This window comes from Etheostoma cragini, chromosome 24 (assembly GCF_013103735.1).
Source record: "Etheostoma cragini isolate CJK2018 chromosome 24, CSU_Ecrag_1.0, whole genome shotgun sequence".
Lineage (NCBI taxonomy): Eukaryota > Metazoa > Chordata > Actinopteri > Perciformes > Percidae > Etheostoma > Etheostoma cragini.
The window spans coordinates 4,259,890-4,276,390 of NC_048430.1; the positions used below are offsets into that span (position 1 = coordinate 4,259,890).

At 39.6% G+C, this 16,501-nt stretch overlaps 1 long non-coding RNA gene across 1 annotated transcript in view; it reads right to left on the reverse strand.

The window, feature by feature from the left end:
• The window catches only part of LOC117939635, a 26,241-nt gene extending 13,568 nt beyond the window's left edge, over positions 1-12,673 (reverse strand). Inside the window, exons 1-2 of the long non-coding RNA XR_004655636.1 lie at positions 12,605-12,673; positions 347-353 (exon numbers count right to left, since the gene is read on the reverse strand). This is a non-coding gene — a long non-coding RNA (uncharacterized LOC117939635). The remainder of the gene's footprint in view (positions 1-346; positions 354-12,604) is intronic.
• Between the last annotated feature and the right edge of the window lie 3,828 nt (positions 12,674-16,501).

Here is a 16,501-nt window from a genome sequence, read left to right on the forward strand (position 1 = left end):
CCTCTTTCCTTATTCACCCATTGCCTTCTTGTCGCCTCCGTCACTACTCTCCTCCTCCGCCCAATTTCTTGCTCTCTACCCCTCCTTCGCCTTTGGGTGCTGAAGCAACAGAGGAGTGTCGGGGAGCCTCTGATCACGGCGGCCTTAGCCACAATTGAGGCTGACGTGTGGCTGGATGAGACCCGTGTACCGGAAAACCTTGGCTGGCCTGCCTGCATTCCGCCTGGCGGTTGCCTCGCCTTCCCTTTTCTTCTCTGCCTTTGTGAGCGTGTGTGTGTGTGTGTGTATGTGTGTGTGTGTGTGTGTGTGTGTGTAGCTAGCCATCCTAATGGGTAGGAAATGTTACCAGCCCACTGGGCTGTGAAGGGCTGAACTCACCTTAAGCATTGTGAGCAAAAGGAAAAGGCAGAGAGAGACAGACAAACAGATAACAAGGTGCCTATAAATAGTTTGGAGATATAGATAGATAGATCACTATCTCACACAGAGATCTCTTCTCTTTACTTAACCCACACAATGCATGTTCGCATGCAAAAGAGAAAAAAAAGCTAAGATAATAAACTGTGTGAAGTGAGATGATCAAAATTGCAATATTTGATGGTATTTCTTTCCTACATTTCTAGACTGAATTTGTCATAATGGGTTTCTTTGTTTTTGTTCGGAACACGGTAATAGTTTTCTTTTTAGTTTTTGCATTTCAGCACCATGTGTGGGAACAACGGGCATTTCCTCTCAAACATCAGCGGCAGACACTAATCACTCATTTTTGGTACTCACAGTTTTGGATGGACATGTTAAGCAATCTTAACATGGGTGGAACACATGCTTTGAGCCATTATTCTGGTTGAGTTTATTCTTTTATTGTCACATACATGTATGCACAGGACTATGTAAGGAGAATCCATGTCTGCATTGTAACACATTCATGTTTTAGAAGTGGCTGGAAGGAGGGAGAATTTAACTTAACATACTGTGCATGTATTGGTGGTGGGCGGAAACCCACACGAAAACAGGGGAGACATGCAAACTGACAGAAATGTATTGCTCTGACCAGTGATTAAGGCTAGGACCTTCTTGCTGTGAGGCGACCATGCTCCTTACTGTTCCACCACATTGTACTGTATCCTACAAAACTTCAGCAAAGCATTTCCCTTTTCTAAAACAATTACTTAGTCAATCATGTACTAATTATAACTTTTTTATCAATCCAGTAAATTGTGGCATTCCATTGTTTCCCACAATCAGACATTTATGTTTCTTCAATGAATTAAGCCAAGAAACGTATTTTCATGCACTGATCAAGTCTGAGATTTTGGTCTTCCAAAACATTTAGGCACATACAAAAGGAAAAAGCTCACAAAAGCATTACTATTTCTAAACAAAACAAAAGCTAATGCCAATCGTTTCGCAATGAGATCAGCAATCATTTATGGCTGTAATGTCCCTTTTCTTTGGGAGGGGTCCACATACTTTTGGCCAAAAGTGTTAATTCTCCCTTTTGACTATCCTGCTGTATACATACCCGGGGCAGGCAATAACATTTGCTGGGGGCAGCACATATTAGAGACAATGCCCCCCTTGGCTGTGGTTTGACAGAGCTGGTGCACACACACTTACAAACAAATATGCACAGATGCACACACGAACAATCTCACCAAGCCCCAAATCGACTTAACGCCTTTTGCTAATTACCTTTACATTTTTACACGTATGCTTACTCAAGCACCGGTTTAGGCAACAGCAGGTCATTGATTTCAGTGTGTGTGTGTTTGTGTGTGTGTTTGTGTGTGTTTGTGTGTGTGAGCTATTAGTTGATCTAATGGTAAGTTGCTTTGTTGCCTGAATGCTATTGAATCCCCTGCATTTAAAGGACACGTGCCAAGCACCACTCAGTACCTACACAGCGGACAGAAAATCTGTTCTAATTAGCGCGATTGTTCTCACTCTTTGAATTTATAGTTTCGAACGTTTTGACTGCGGGAAAAACATGTCTGAATGAGTCTCGAGAAAGGTTGTCCACTGTGTTGTGGCAGTGGACAAGTGAGCAAGTCTATTATTCCTTGAAACTTGACTTTAAGTCACATCAAATGAGAAAACTTCCACACTCTGTCCTGAACAATCTGTGTCTTATAGGCAACTGGACGTTGGGCGTTGCTTCAAAATAAGATATTCAAGGACTTATCTTGCTGTCTTCATGGTCAGAAAGATAATCATCCATGCAAAAGAAACAGAAATATCAGCTCTTTTTCTATGTATTCGTTGGTCTGCAGTACCCACAATGCAACTTGCCGGCAGTTTAATTGGAGATTCAGGTGTGTTATGCTAGACATGTTATTTAGCCTTGAACCGCCAGCCTCAAGCAGAGACAAGGAGTAGCTACAGGGGTCTTGTAACCTCACTTCTTTTACACTCCGCATCCCCAGATTTATTTAAGATTTTAGTCTTCAGACCCAACGATGCTTTAATCACTTTAATCTGACCACCTTCAGACAGACAATTCGTTTCAATGGTTCTGTTGCCTAGGCACAGCATGGGTGCTAAAGCAGAGGGCTCTTGTGAAAAAACGCAGCGTTGTCGGGCAAAACTGTTAACCTGGCTCAATGCACTGTATTGGCCCTTCAACTACAAGCAAGCACAACTTTCTGGTAGATGATTTTTTGATGATTTATGATGAGCTATGATGAATTAAGTTTTCTAAATTAAATATGGTAAATAAATAACATTATTATTGAAATAAATTGTTTTTAATACAGTTCAAACCTTCTTTGTCACTGTAAACACACCTTATGACACACTTAGCTTTGAGCATCCATTTACAAAAATGACAAATTAAATTACATTTTTTTTAGTTTGAACATTTAATTTGTAGCCAGTTTTTGCTTTGTTTTGTTGGAGAAAGGTATTACTCTGTCACTTAATGAAAATGTTTTTTGCTCTCTTCTTTTCTTTCTCTGTCATTTAGTGAGAGTTTTTACTGCAAAATATCGGACAGGATTCAATCGTGTTTTAATTACATGTTCTCTCGCATTTCAAACTGCTAGACAGAAAAACAACATTTTCATTATTGATTACGAAGGTGAAGACGCTGCTAAAATGTTTGTGTTCTTTTTTTTCTCAGGAAGAGCATTGACAAAGCGGCCTGATTGCTATTTGAAGCACTGGAAATAAACCCTGTTGTTTTTTTAAATCCTGCTCCTAATTTAAGGCTGACCTTGAATCAATAGCAAAATCAATTAAAAGTTTTTTTTTAATCAAATGAGCACATAATTGCTGTCAAGTTCAGTCAATCGTTTCACTGAAGCGGCAGAAGCGGTTAGCTTGGCGCTCAGTGGCAGATTTGAGAGTGATGACATTTCAATACAAATAATTTAATCTTAATCGTGCAATACTTTAGCCATATCTTGTGTCTTTTAATAGTGTTTTAGAGAAATCAGTCTGATGCACAGAACTTGGGTTTAAAAAAAAACTACTCACTCACTTTACCATACGGCATCATATGTTTGATACTGTAGGACAGGCTTCCTGTTTGCCCCCCTGTGACAGCCGTCGAGGAAATGAGAGCGGGTCTGTTTTTCTTACTCTACACTTTGTAGCACATGACAAGGACACTAAATTGCCAGGATGGGAGAAAACAGGGGCCTTTTTTGTCCTCGTCCTGATAACAACGAATCATTATTTACCTGTCATAGCGTACAACATTGCATTTAAGATAAACTTCTTTTTTTCCTCTCTCCATCCCAGCAGCAAATTTATCTCTCGACAGTAAGTCTGGCCCTCCAAGTGCAGCTGTGCATTCAAAATCCTATTTTTTTATTGTATATATATATATATATATATATATATATAAATATATATATCTTTCAGAGGCAATGTCGGGTCGTGACGCTCCTGACACTCTGTGGAGTTAACACGCAGTGGAGCTTCAAAGAGCTGTCTTTCTCGATTCTGAAGATGTAAGCTGCAATGGTGTCTCTCCCGTTTGGTGTCAAGGAGGTGATGTATTATGCAGCAGCGGCGCACTGGGTCATGTTGTGTAAAGAACCAGTATGTGGCCCTGACAGAGGATGTGTCCCAACCTTGAGGAGGTTTGAAGATACCACTGGGTGCTTAATTACTTTGTCCCAAATCTATTCACGCTGGAGAAGGTGCTTGACGGTCAGGTGTGCCCTTTTACACATTTACCTAGTTTACCACTGTACAACTTCACAGCCACAAAGGACACTACAACTAAAGAAAAGTATTGTATAACTAGGCACGTGCCGGTGTACGATTCTGACGGTATGATAACCCACAGTAAAAAATATCACAGTCTTGGGGTATTGCAATAACAGCTTTAAAATGTATTTTTTTTTTTAAATGTCTGGGTAAAAACAGCATTCTTCTCCATTAAACACAATGCATTTCACACTCTGCACTATGGCAGGGAGACATATTTCTGAACTGCAGTTTAAAAAACATGCAATATAATAAAAAAAACACATTTAATGATAGTTTTAAGGATTTTGAAATAAATACCAGAATCTAGCTTAAAAAGGAAGGAAATTCTAGGTTGTCTCAGCATTTTAAATAACAGAATAATATTTCCACAAATAACAACCTGCACTTTTCTATCAGTATGGTTCTATTCATGTCTTCTCCCAATACCGGACGACGCAACATAGCAGGTCATGACACTGAAAAAGGGCCATTAGGTTTACGGTCCACACAGCTGTAGTGTGGAGAGATTAGACCAGGCATCTGCAACACAGTAGCCAGGCTGGGGTGGATACAGTGAAAGAATGCACCCTGGCCTTCAATCTTCCATCAACATTTCCAACCTTAAAGAGGTTTGTGAAATACAATTAAAAAAATGCTGCAGTCGATCAAATACAATCAGCAGTGTATGCTCTGCAACATGCACTAAGCAACCTACCATGGTTGCATCTTTTCCATAAACGGTTCATGACATGGCTTTAAATTTAAGGTTCTTTTTATGTTGAAGTGTGGTCCATGTGTCATCTAATGCAGTATTTAAAACTCAGGAGTAACAGATGACCATGACTGGTACAAGCAAAAAACTAAACTACATTATAACTAGAAGGGCACTCAGAGGGCAATTACCTCTGCCAATAGGTACTCAGTAATTAAAAAAATACTTACAGTGTAATTTATTTCCAAGATGTGCCATAATTCTCTAACCTTTTGTCTTCTTCCCTTCCAGGTTCACACTAAGTAGTTAATCAATACCAGGTACACACTTAATTACACAGTAATTTGCATGCTGTAATCTCAAGTGTTAGCAAATTATTTCAGTATGATGATGATGTATAATTGTACCTGTCCCTCCCTGATCATCTTTTGTAAGAATACTTTCAGTAGAGGCAAAAACGTTCTATTGTGTGTGATGGAATCAAATCACACACATCTGTGATTCTCTTAGGACTCTCCAGTATGTAGAGTAACAGAAATAACCTGGTGAGAGCAGTTGGGGAGCAGTTGCGTGGGAAGGGAGTGTTACAACTAGAAAGACTAAAGTCTACCTACTGTAGTACTGCCACAGTCTTGTACTATTGGCCAGAACTTTACAGTAACTGTTGAGCAAGGGCAGAGTGTGTCACCATTCCTAACCCTCGGGTGTTCCAAACCAGGTTTGACCGGGTGACATTTTAATCACAGACGTACTATTTGAAATGTTAACAGCCTCTGCTGCAGCTGTCCCTAAAGCAGGAATAGACTCGCTTGGAAAAGATGACAAAAAAATAATATAAGCAGGGCACTGAGTCAAGTGGGTCATTTGTTTTTTTTGCAGGAGCAAGCGCCAACATCATGCAGGAGTGCACATCAACATGCTTCTCTAACTGCAACAACAAGGACCACTTGGATTATAATATCAGCCATTGTCATTCTAATTCCAACCATCTGCAGTTTCCATTATGAAAACTGTGAGAAGCAGAGCCCACACACAGGGACTTGTCAGCAGTCATGAATGTATTTCAATGAACTCAGCCTGAGGTAGAAAAAAAACATGAAGGCTCCAGCAGGCGCTCACGGACAATGAGTGAACATGAAAACCCATGTTTACTGTTGCTGATTTGAATTTATGTGTACTTCTACGTGTCAAAATATTTTAAATTTCAATGCAAATGCTTCATGGAAAAATAAATAAAAAGTGGTTTCTGCTACCATTTCCGGTTTAAATCCCAAAGGTTTTGCCCTAATGTGACAGCAGTCACCGCAAACCGCAAACAAACCACGCGCAATAAGGTTTGTCTCTGTGTGGCGAAAGTTTCCAACAGACTGGAAAATCCGATCAGTCGTGCAAAGTGGACGACCCTTGCCACCGCAAATTAGATCTGTGTTTGCTCTAATTAGTTTCTACAAGCAGTCTTCAAAGACGGGACTGCAGCCGTCCCGGTCCCCGCAGAGACAGAGAGACAACTGTTAACAGTCTGATGATATTAGATCACCAGTGGTATAGTGCAGGGTTTTTTTTCATCTCAGGGATCCTCTCACACGTTAATATCACATTGACATCGCGTTGTTCTGGTATGGTAGTGACACTTCAAAGTACTATTGCCATTCATATTTAAACTATGAAAAATTGGTTACTTTGTAGATAGATGATAAAAAATGTTAGAATGAAGACAGTGACAACCTGTCAACATGTTACCAGGACAATAACAACAGACTAATTATTGTCTAAGAAAATGTATTTAATGTCATTGGTCCAATTTCCCACCCAACTCTCTAATGTTTATTACTAATGTATTAGGGCCTTACTAAACCAGTACAAATGTATGCACTGATATTGTCTAGCTTAAGAGGTCCAGCCCATATTGTTCCTCGCATGCCTTCCTATACAGGGGAATTGGCCATTTGGTAGTGTGACATTTTGGCCAATTTTGGAAACATTGCCATGGATAGAAGCACACAGCCTTGTAGAATAATTCATCATACCTTTCTTACTGCCCAAGCACATTAATTTAAGTAATTGTCCTTTAAAGGTCATGTCATCATTGAAGCAGATGTATGACAGTTACTTGCCAAATGTTTCTGTCATGTCATCCCCACTCATATAAGGAGGGAAGGAAGGAAATGGTCTACTCAACACAACTACATTAGAGCAAAGGACAAGACAAATGTCTGTAACATGTAGAGAAAGGTTTTCCCCACGGTTTTAGACTGCTAAATTCTAACTGAACTAACTTGTACTGTAACCATGATAAAACTGAAATGAAAATCTCTGCCAAAATTAGCAGTGCCCTGGAAGCTCAATGATCCCTAGAGGTTTCTTATCATTTTGCATACTCCCTGCACAAAAAAACCCAGACTAAGCACAATGGATTACCAGGCTTTTACATGCAAAGCAGCCATATAGGACTGCATTCATTTTCAACTTAATCTACAAATTGCTTACATTGCTTTAGCACAAGGTTGTGATTAATAGCAGGATGACAGCAACCCAAGATGGGGATAAGGGTTGTAAGCAATTTGCAACATGACAGCAGGCGAGCTGTGGCCTGTTTGAAATGTATTTGTGGATGCACAGATACAGTGCCGCCTCTGGGCATGGCTCATGCTCTCTCGCCCCGTGATTGACTGGAGAGTCATTGAAGTGGAGGAAAACTTGACATTATGTCTGAGATCCCGGCACAAATTGATAATAAGCCTGTTCTTGCATCCTTCGTGCAACATGGACACTTCAGTTCCATGTGAACATACTCCTCCACATTCTCCTACATTTATTCTACTATCTACTATACATTCTGTACAACCTACTCTACTCCGTGTGTTAAGTTACAATGAGTGGATACGGGAACAGTCATATCTCTTATCTCTTCCCAGTAAAGAAAGAGGACTGTTTGGAAACCTATTTTCATGCCCTGACAGTACTCCCCTTTAGTTTAACTTCAGGCATACCTAGTTAGTTGCAAAGGTTGCAATATTGTTAGGTAGAAGTCTACTTTGCATGTTGCATCTAACATAAGACATTGTTTTGGTTTTGGACAAGTCAGGTGAAATAATTTAAATAATTGAAGCTTCAAATCAGAAAAAAAATACAAACATGTCAGCAGCAGCTGAATGCTGCATTTGTTTCAGGCTTCTATATAAATGAAGCCCTGGAAAGAGAAGGCACTGCTTCCAATAATTCACAGAGACAAGTGTAAAGTGAAGACAGCCCCAAGGGGAAAACAGGGATTACTAGTTAATTCAGCATTGTGTGAGTTAAATTGTCTGGAAGAGAGTGGCTGTGTGAGTATGTGTGATTGTGTGTAGATATATTGCACACATGTTTGGGTGCAAGTACATTTGCAGAAAAATGTCACCCTGTTAAGCTTAAAGCCAAGCTTAGGTTAAGAGTTCATTTCCTAGCTGCTAAGTGCTCCTTTACAAAAGGATGAACAGTAAAAGCCTTATTTATTCAACGTACTAGCCGGGGTTTTTCCACCACTTGATGTCTGACTGGGGTCCAGCTGAACAGTTAAAGCTGGATTGCAGGACTTTGAGAATTAGCAGCACGTGGGTAATTACAGCTTTAGACAGAACTTCAACGACAATCACTCAGGGATCCTTTTGATTACTTTAATTTTTTGCTGCAGACTTAAGCAAGCCTCTCGAATGTAACTAGACTGCTATAGATAGGTTTCAGAGCAACGTCATCAGTGAGATGAGAATGCAGAAGGGGGTAGAAATACACTAAAACATATGAAAAAATATAAGAGAACTATTTTATACTGCATTATCACATTAGTTACTAGGAGCTACCAATCTTCAATTTAATCCACCCAAAAAAAAGAAAAAAAGGATTGTTTTGGCACACTGCCTGCAATGCTCTCTTTTTGCTTTGTGGCAGTGACATAGAATGAGACGGTAAGTGTGGCAAAAACACAGTGCTTATAATGAGTCAGGCAGCAGTTGGTAGGGGCCTGGGGACACACATTAGGAGGGAGAGACAGCTTGGCTTACTCAAATCAATCTGTTTATCCACAACGCTAACCTAGAAACACCAACACTGGGACTGTCTTAAAGAGAGGAAAGTTATTCTTTCCTCTAACACACTATCTATTTGGCCACTACACACTGATCCAGTCAGATACTAAATATCACTAAAGAACTGAACACCACTCTATTATGATCTCCACTCCAGAAATTTTCAGTTCTACCATAGAACTTTCTGTACATTCTTTTAGGCTCAGGCAGGGGAAATAATTTGCTGTCTTTAGATGGCGAGGCAACTGAATCTTAATCATGAGATAATGCATTCAATTAAATGCACAGCTGCTCCCATTCTCTACACAGCAGTGTGCCATGTTGTTTTCATTCTATATACAACACCTGTCTGGTAACTGTATGCATTCAAAGCTGAAACTAATCCAAGTTGTTAACGTGCAATGAACAGAAAGAAGTGTTGCTAACCATGTCATGTTAAAATGGTCATATAATCATTCCCGCCGTCAAAAGCAATAACCAAAGTCAACGTGTGTGTATTAAGCCGTTAGCATGAAGTGCTACCAGCTTTGTGTGCAGACGCAAAGAGGTCCCTTACATCCAGATGACTCACATACAGTATATCCATTCTAATGTGTCAGTCAGACTTAAAATCTAAATATGAGGAATAGACCAACCGCTCAACTACTTGCTAATCTTCTTAAATACTAAACCTTTACTGACACAAGTGTGCACACAGTGAGAAGGTCATCACATATTTAACAAAACATATTTTGAATGTACAGCTTTTCGCACTTTAATCCAACATGTCTCAGTTGCACACTCACTGTTCAACTAAGGTGTTAAAATTGCGTGATCTATGGTGTTTCATCATATCACGATAACTCTTGCATTGTGAAAACATGGCCTCAATACCATGGTTAGAAAAGATCTTTTTACACAATAAGTACTTGCTAACATCAGCGTTTAGAGTGGGACAAGAAAAAGATAACTTGCATCCTCTGCTCAGGGCCCGATCATATCAATGGCCAGCATAAACAACGCTGGGATTACTTTGTTCAAGCCGAGCATCTCTGTGAGTTCGCCTATAGGACAGCTAGCCGGAAAGCCACACCCACAGATCTGGTGAGGCTGTACCATCTGTTCCTGTCTATCTCCACTCACCCCCTCTGAGAAGAGAAGGGAGGAAATGAGGAGATGGACGAGGAAGGTAATGGGATCTTGTCTTCAGCCGACAGTGGTGATATCTCCGCTGCTGGGGAGAAGCTTCCACGGTCGATGTGAGCAGAGTTCCCGACTGTTGTTGTAGTTGCTGCAGAGATGCTTCAAGGGGTTTAAGAGCTTAAGATGACAGCAAAACCCGTATCCATTGTTCCTATATTCTTATATTCATAGGACAAACCCATCTGAAAAATTCTGTTTATAATATTATTAATTTCTATATTTATTCAGTACATATCCATGTCCTACACTTACGGAACCATTGTATATCCTGCACTTACTGCTATTGCACTTCTGGTTAGACCCAAACTGTCAGCGTTTCAAGCCTACTGTGGGGATTAGCAACATACTAGCTCACTGACACAAGCTTTTCAAATAAACTCAGACATGTTCTAATTACAATGATAGGGCTATCTGTTCGTAAAGTGTCTGTATGTCGCCAAACAACCTGCACCATGTGCTTCACGTTGTGTGCTTAGATTGTTAAAATAGGGCCCAAGGTGTTAAAGTTTGTTTCATTTCCAACTCAATTGTGTCTCTTTCAATACAAGCTCTATAAATATTCTGACCTTTAATAATTAGGACAGATCACTGCAATGACGTTTTACAGATACATGTGATGAACTATTGCTATGGGTGCTTTAAATAGCCAGAGCCGTGGCCAATGGTTGCCCATAATGATAGCTGAAGGGCTGGCAGGAATGGCTGTCGAAGCACGTATTCTGGCCCACATTCTCAGAACTGGGTAGGTAAGGTATGGACAAAGGCAGTGTCTCTGTACGTCAGTTAAATTGTTCTCCCATCACACATTGGCATGGAGATGCAGTAAGAGGCAACACTATGACTACACTATTTCTTTTTTTTTATTTAAGGGCACTCCACTGAAATTATCTGTTATTCTTTGGTAGAAACCCATCCATATGACCCACAACCATATAACTTTGTATATTCGAACGTATGTTGTATTTAATGTTTTCCCCTTTTATAGTCAATTCATTATTCACATTAAATGCACAATTAATGCTAGATAAACATTTGGGACTTTTTTTTAACAATAAAGTCAGAAATGCACACTTGCATACAGTAGCTTCTCTCTGGATAGGAGAGATGTGATGAGCAGTGAGACAGCAGCAAAGTCCCAAAAGTCAAAGGAGCTTAGGGTGTAAATAAAGCTCAGATTGACATGAGACACAACACTGCCTATGGAGTTTCATCTCTGCTCTAAGATGCACACATAACCCTGAGGACACGACAACTTCTCTGTCACACAGGGACCAACAAGACAGTGGCACTCACACGGGTGAAACTTGAGTTTATCTGTGAACTTGTCAAGAGGGTGACAGTGTGTCTGCTCCTTGCTGCCTTTTCCACTGCTGATGGTACAACATTTTGGTAGGTTTGTACTTGACACAATTATATAAGCAAAAAAATAGTGGGTGTTTTTGAGTCTCTCTTCAGCACGCAAACTCCATTTTTATCATAATAATATTGGTAGGGCCACTTCTTGGATGAAAGGAACTGACAAATAGAAAGTTGAGAGCACAATCTTCTAATCCTTATCCTCCCAGGAAGTGAGTGATCTACCACAAAAAGCTAGAAACATCATGTTTTTTCTCCCTCTAGTATAATATAATCACAAACTGTCCAAGGTGATAAACATGATTGTACTTTTTAAATTTGATAGACTTAATTTCACGACATTTTGGGGTATAAAGTAAAGGAAAGTCTAGAAAAGCAAGATGAAGAAATAATTGGCTCACTGATCGATTGACTGACTTGCTGGGAAGCTAATTGTTTTATTCATTTCGATTTTGCTAATTGTGGCAAAGATGTGGCAAGAAAGGAGGCTTTAATTGAAACGGATAATAAACCCACCATCGAAGAGTATCTACAGTTTCAGTAATTATTACTTTGGATTCATTGTCTTCGATAAGCTGCATGGACTGACTTTGTCGACTTTACATGTGTGAACATGTTGGACACATGTTACAGTTAGCAGTTCATGTGTGCTGCTACCTATGCCCATTTTGGTGCCTTGCCAGTGCCTGACACTGTTTGTTTGCTTAAAACACCAGACAAAGAATAACTTTTAAATACCTTTCAGCAGTATAGTTACAACCAGGGGCAATTTTATCACCTTCCCTGTTTCTGCATACTGTGGTAGCCTACCTATGAGTCTGGGCATTGTAGAAAATGGATGTGACTAAATACTGCTCCTAAGAGCCCAATTACATTCATGCCTGCATTTATGGCCTCATAGTGACCATTTTTGTTGTTTCAACAGCATTATATTATTATTATTATAATCACAGCATTATGAAACTGAACCCAGAAAAGCCTAAATCATTCAGAAAAAACTAAACAAGAGCTATTTTCTGAAAATAAATCTCTAATTTCAATTTTTATTGATACTTCATTTTGGAAATGTCTACTTTTCCACAGATAACAAATTAACATTTATTCAATATTTGCATAATACCATTTCATTTCTAATACCGCATCACCTTTGTGGTAATGGCCCTGTGGCTCAGAATAAAAGTAGGCTAAGTTTTCTTAGAATTGTTTATGTCTTTCTAGGTACATAATTCACCATGATGGTCCAGACTGATGTTCCAATGCACAGTTAACACAGAATAACTTTTAAAAAATATGTAAAAAAATAAATAAATCTCTGCTGCCAAATCGCCCCTGGTTACATTTTTGCCGTTTTACTGATAATCAACGAGACAAAGAGAAGGAACGATGTGCCCAGGGACGTTGCAATTTCCAGATATGATATATAATGACTGCCACGAAGATGTATGACCCAGCAATTGCAGTCTGTGACAAATCTCTTAAAAAAAAAAAAAACTGATTTGTTGTCTTTAATTTGAATAGCAGAAAATGTATGTCCTTATTGTATGCTTTTTCTTTGTCTAATACAAAAACAAACTGGATCATGCAGCACCACGTACAAAATAAAATCAGTTCTCGCTAGGGGCGATTTATTGGATTTAATTTTGTTCCCACTGCACCTGTTAATGCCTTATACTACGGAGCCCCCCTGGGGTAAGCTGAGAAAACAAAAAAACTAAACCGTGTATGGTTTAACAAACAAAAGGATAAATGGATTTACGTGAGGAAAAGTAAGAAAGATATTCACAGATTCAAACTTCTGGGGTAAATTAATCTATAGCAAAATTATATTAAATCACAAATGACGCATCTTTCCTAATGTCATAAGGTTACCAATGAGCTACAAACTCTTCTTTATCACAACAAACCATCCTCCGAACTGGAGAAATAACACTGGTCTCTTGTAGGAGCCGACGGTGCTTAGGGACCGTCTTTAAACTACAACACAAAAATATCTATTAATTAAATGATTAAAGAAGGTAGTATCTCCAAACTTACCTCAATTACTGTATAACTTGTCTCCTCCTAGCTGTACTACAGCACTTACTTTTAAAAGTAATTTTGGAGACTCTACCTTATTTAAATTAACAGTTTCGATTAGTTTATAAAACCGAGAGCACGGATTATGAATCTGTGTACACAGTTTATTAAACCGAGGGAACAGAGTTGTATTCTGTGTGCACGGTTTAGTTTCTTTCTCAGCAGGCTCCGTGTGATACAAACTCTCCTAAACTAATTATTTTAAAGACCAAACCTAGAGAAAGACCAACAATCCTCCCCATGTTGCCAGTCTTAAGAAACTTGCAGAAATTCTTTGTAAAAAGCTGTGATGTGAAGATATCCCACCCCAATCTTCCCAAGTGGTTGTGTCCTAACGTTCACTTATTGAGCCTTTTAGTAGCAAAAGGTTATCAAAGTCATATCATTTATTTTCTGTGTAAGACAAGCGTAAGGCAACAGAGTCCCTCCGTTAAACACTTTATGGATTCCAGGTCTGGGGGAATGGTTTATAAAGCTCCTGTAGCTTCACAGATTTACACTGCCCAGAAGAATAACAAGCCTTGGTGAATGCTTGGCTGAGTTGGCAGGAGCAAGAGACAGGGGAATCATGTAAGAGGAAGAAAGCCCTGAGGTATTGAGGAGAAAGAGGCGAGCGAATACGTTTCCTCTACAAAACCAATTAGCAAATGACTCCCCGCACCCAGCACTTGGAAGCCGAAGAGAGAGAAGAGAGAGATATAAAGGGAATAAGAAATGGTAACACAGCAACACTTTGTGCGTGGGCAGTGATAGACAGATTTTAAGTGTATTGTCTGGTATGTGGATACGTGTGTGTGTTTCATCCCATCCTTTACCATGTCTCTATTACCCATAAGACACTGAGACATGTCCATGCCATTTAAAATCAACCTGCTCCTGACTGGGAAAATTAAACACAAAACATGCTTTTACTTAGACAGTTGCACTGGTTTTCAAATGTTGGCAAAGCATGATTTATTTTGTGCAATACTTAAACTAAGTATTACTGGACACAATCACTATCTGGATGGCTACAATCAGAATGGAATTGGACTTAAATTAAAGCATAAATGACAAAGCATCTGGTCTCCCAGTGTCCAAAACAGAATGATGGAAAGTCACGGAATCACCAAAGTCATTGGGATTCATGACTGGTTTTAGTGCCAATTCATTTTATAGATTTTGAGATATTTTACTAGATAGGTGAAAGCTGTCACCTATTGGTGGCATTGCATGAAAAGTCAGGATCATTGGGATTCATCCCATGGGTATCATGGATATCTGCACCAAATGTTATGACAATCCAGGAAATAGTTGTTGAGATATTTCACTAACACACCACTAATCCATCCAATAATTTTTCATTACCAATGTGGTGGGCCCAACATCCATCCGCCTTTAGAGTCGCTAACGTAGTTGAAAACTGGAAATGCCACATGTTAATTCATCAGGCAGAGTAACTCTCCTCGTCTTTACCTGACATACCCTGATGATTCCGCTGCTTCGGTGAGCTGAGCTGCTCCAGCAGGCCTTCAGAGAGAGTCTGTCAAGTCAAACTGCCTTGAGAACGGATAGTATAGCTGTGACTGTTTCCCTCCGAATCGGATGACTGACAGGCAGAGCAGCAATCAAAAATGGATAGCAAGGGGAACTGAGTCTGCAAGAAGAGACACTGTATCCTGCGATGTAGTCAGGGTTTAGATATAAGGTGTAGGCGGCAATTTTCACCACACATATCTGGTACACACATTCATCTAACATATGGTTCTGGACTCGGCTGTCAATGGGCCTCTCTCTAATTAATGCAACAGGTACTGTCATCCAAGCCACCTGATTGGTCATGAATGTATTCCTGTCCTGCAGATAATTCCCAGAGCAGAGACGTCCATGCTTTATTAATTGCCACACCAACTGTTGTAGCAACAAGGGAGCTAGTTAGCGAGCATTCTCTCACTATCCTATTGCTGCTTAATTCTATGAAGGTAACACTTTTCAGGCAGTAATTAATTTGCAAAGCAAAACCTTATTGCATAAACCTTTTGCATATAAACCAGACACTAAGTGAACTCACCAAGTCACCACCCTGACCTTTCTGCTTGTTAGTTTAGCTATATTCTCGCAATGCCAGACCAATCTTCACAATGCTGTGCGGTTAGGTCTGGCTACACCACACGTACACTGTAGGATAAGAGCAAAAAATGCTCTGGGCGGTTTGCTTTTCTTTTAAATTCTCTCAGATGGCGCTATGTTCAATAGGCTGCAACAGTGGTTCTGCAAAATAGTCTCCTTGTGAAAAAAATGCCACAAAAATATTAAATTAAGGAAAGCACAATAGATGAGCTATTTTAAATTAAATTTTCATAGTAAATGCCATAAACATATTCTTTACAATCATTTACCAAAATATCCAAGCAGGCCTGCCTTTTTGCACGATCAAAATTTCCTTGATGAGTTGCAAATTTCCGCGTGTAGCTTGCTGACTCGATGGTTGTTGTTGTTTCCCTGAGAGAAGGGATTTTGAGAATGGCAACAGAGAGAGCGGAAGGTTAAGGGCAAAGCCTGACATGTGGCACTTCAGGATTTATTCTGAAAACGGACTTCTGTTGATCCAGTCTAGTTTAACAATGGTGAAAGAAAATGCCGCAAATTTGCATTATTATCAACTTAATATCACAAATGCTACCTTACAGTAGTGAAACACAAATTCATAAAAAATGATCATAAAATTGTTATAATGATGTAACTCAGGACCAGGTTTTCATGAAAGGTGCAGTGGATATTTCGCACCGCCTTTCATGCATTGTACTCTTGCAATCTGTGTGAAATTACTGTCTGATTTAGGAAGGCAGCAGCTCCTGTAATTAAGCAGTCAGCGACTGGGACAGCCTACTAATCATATTTTGTGAGTGAAGGAGAACCTAATGCACAATGTGTTAGA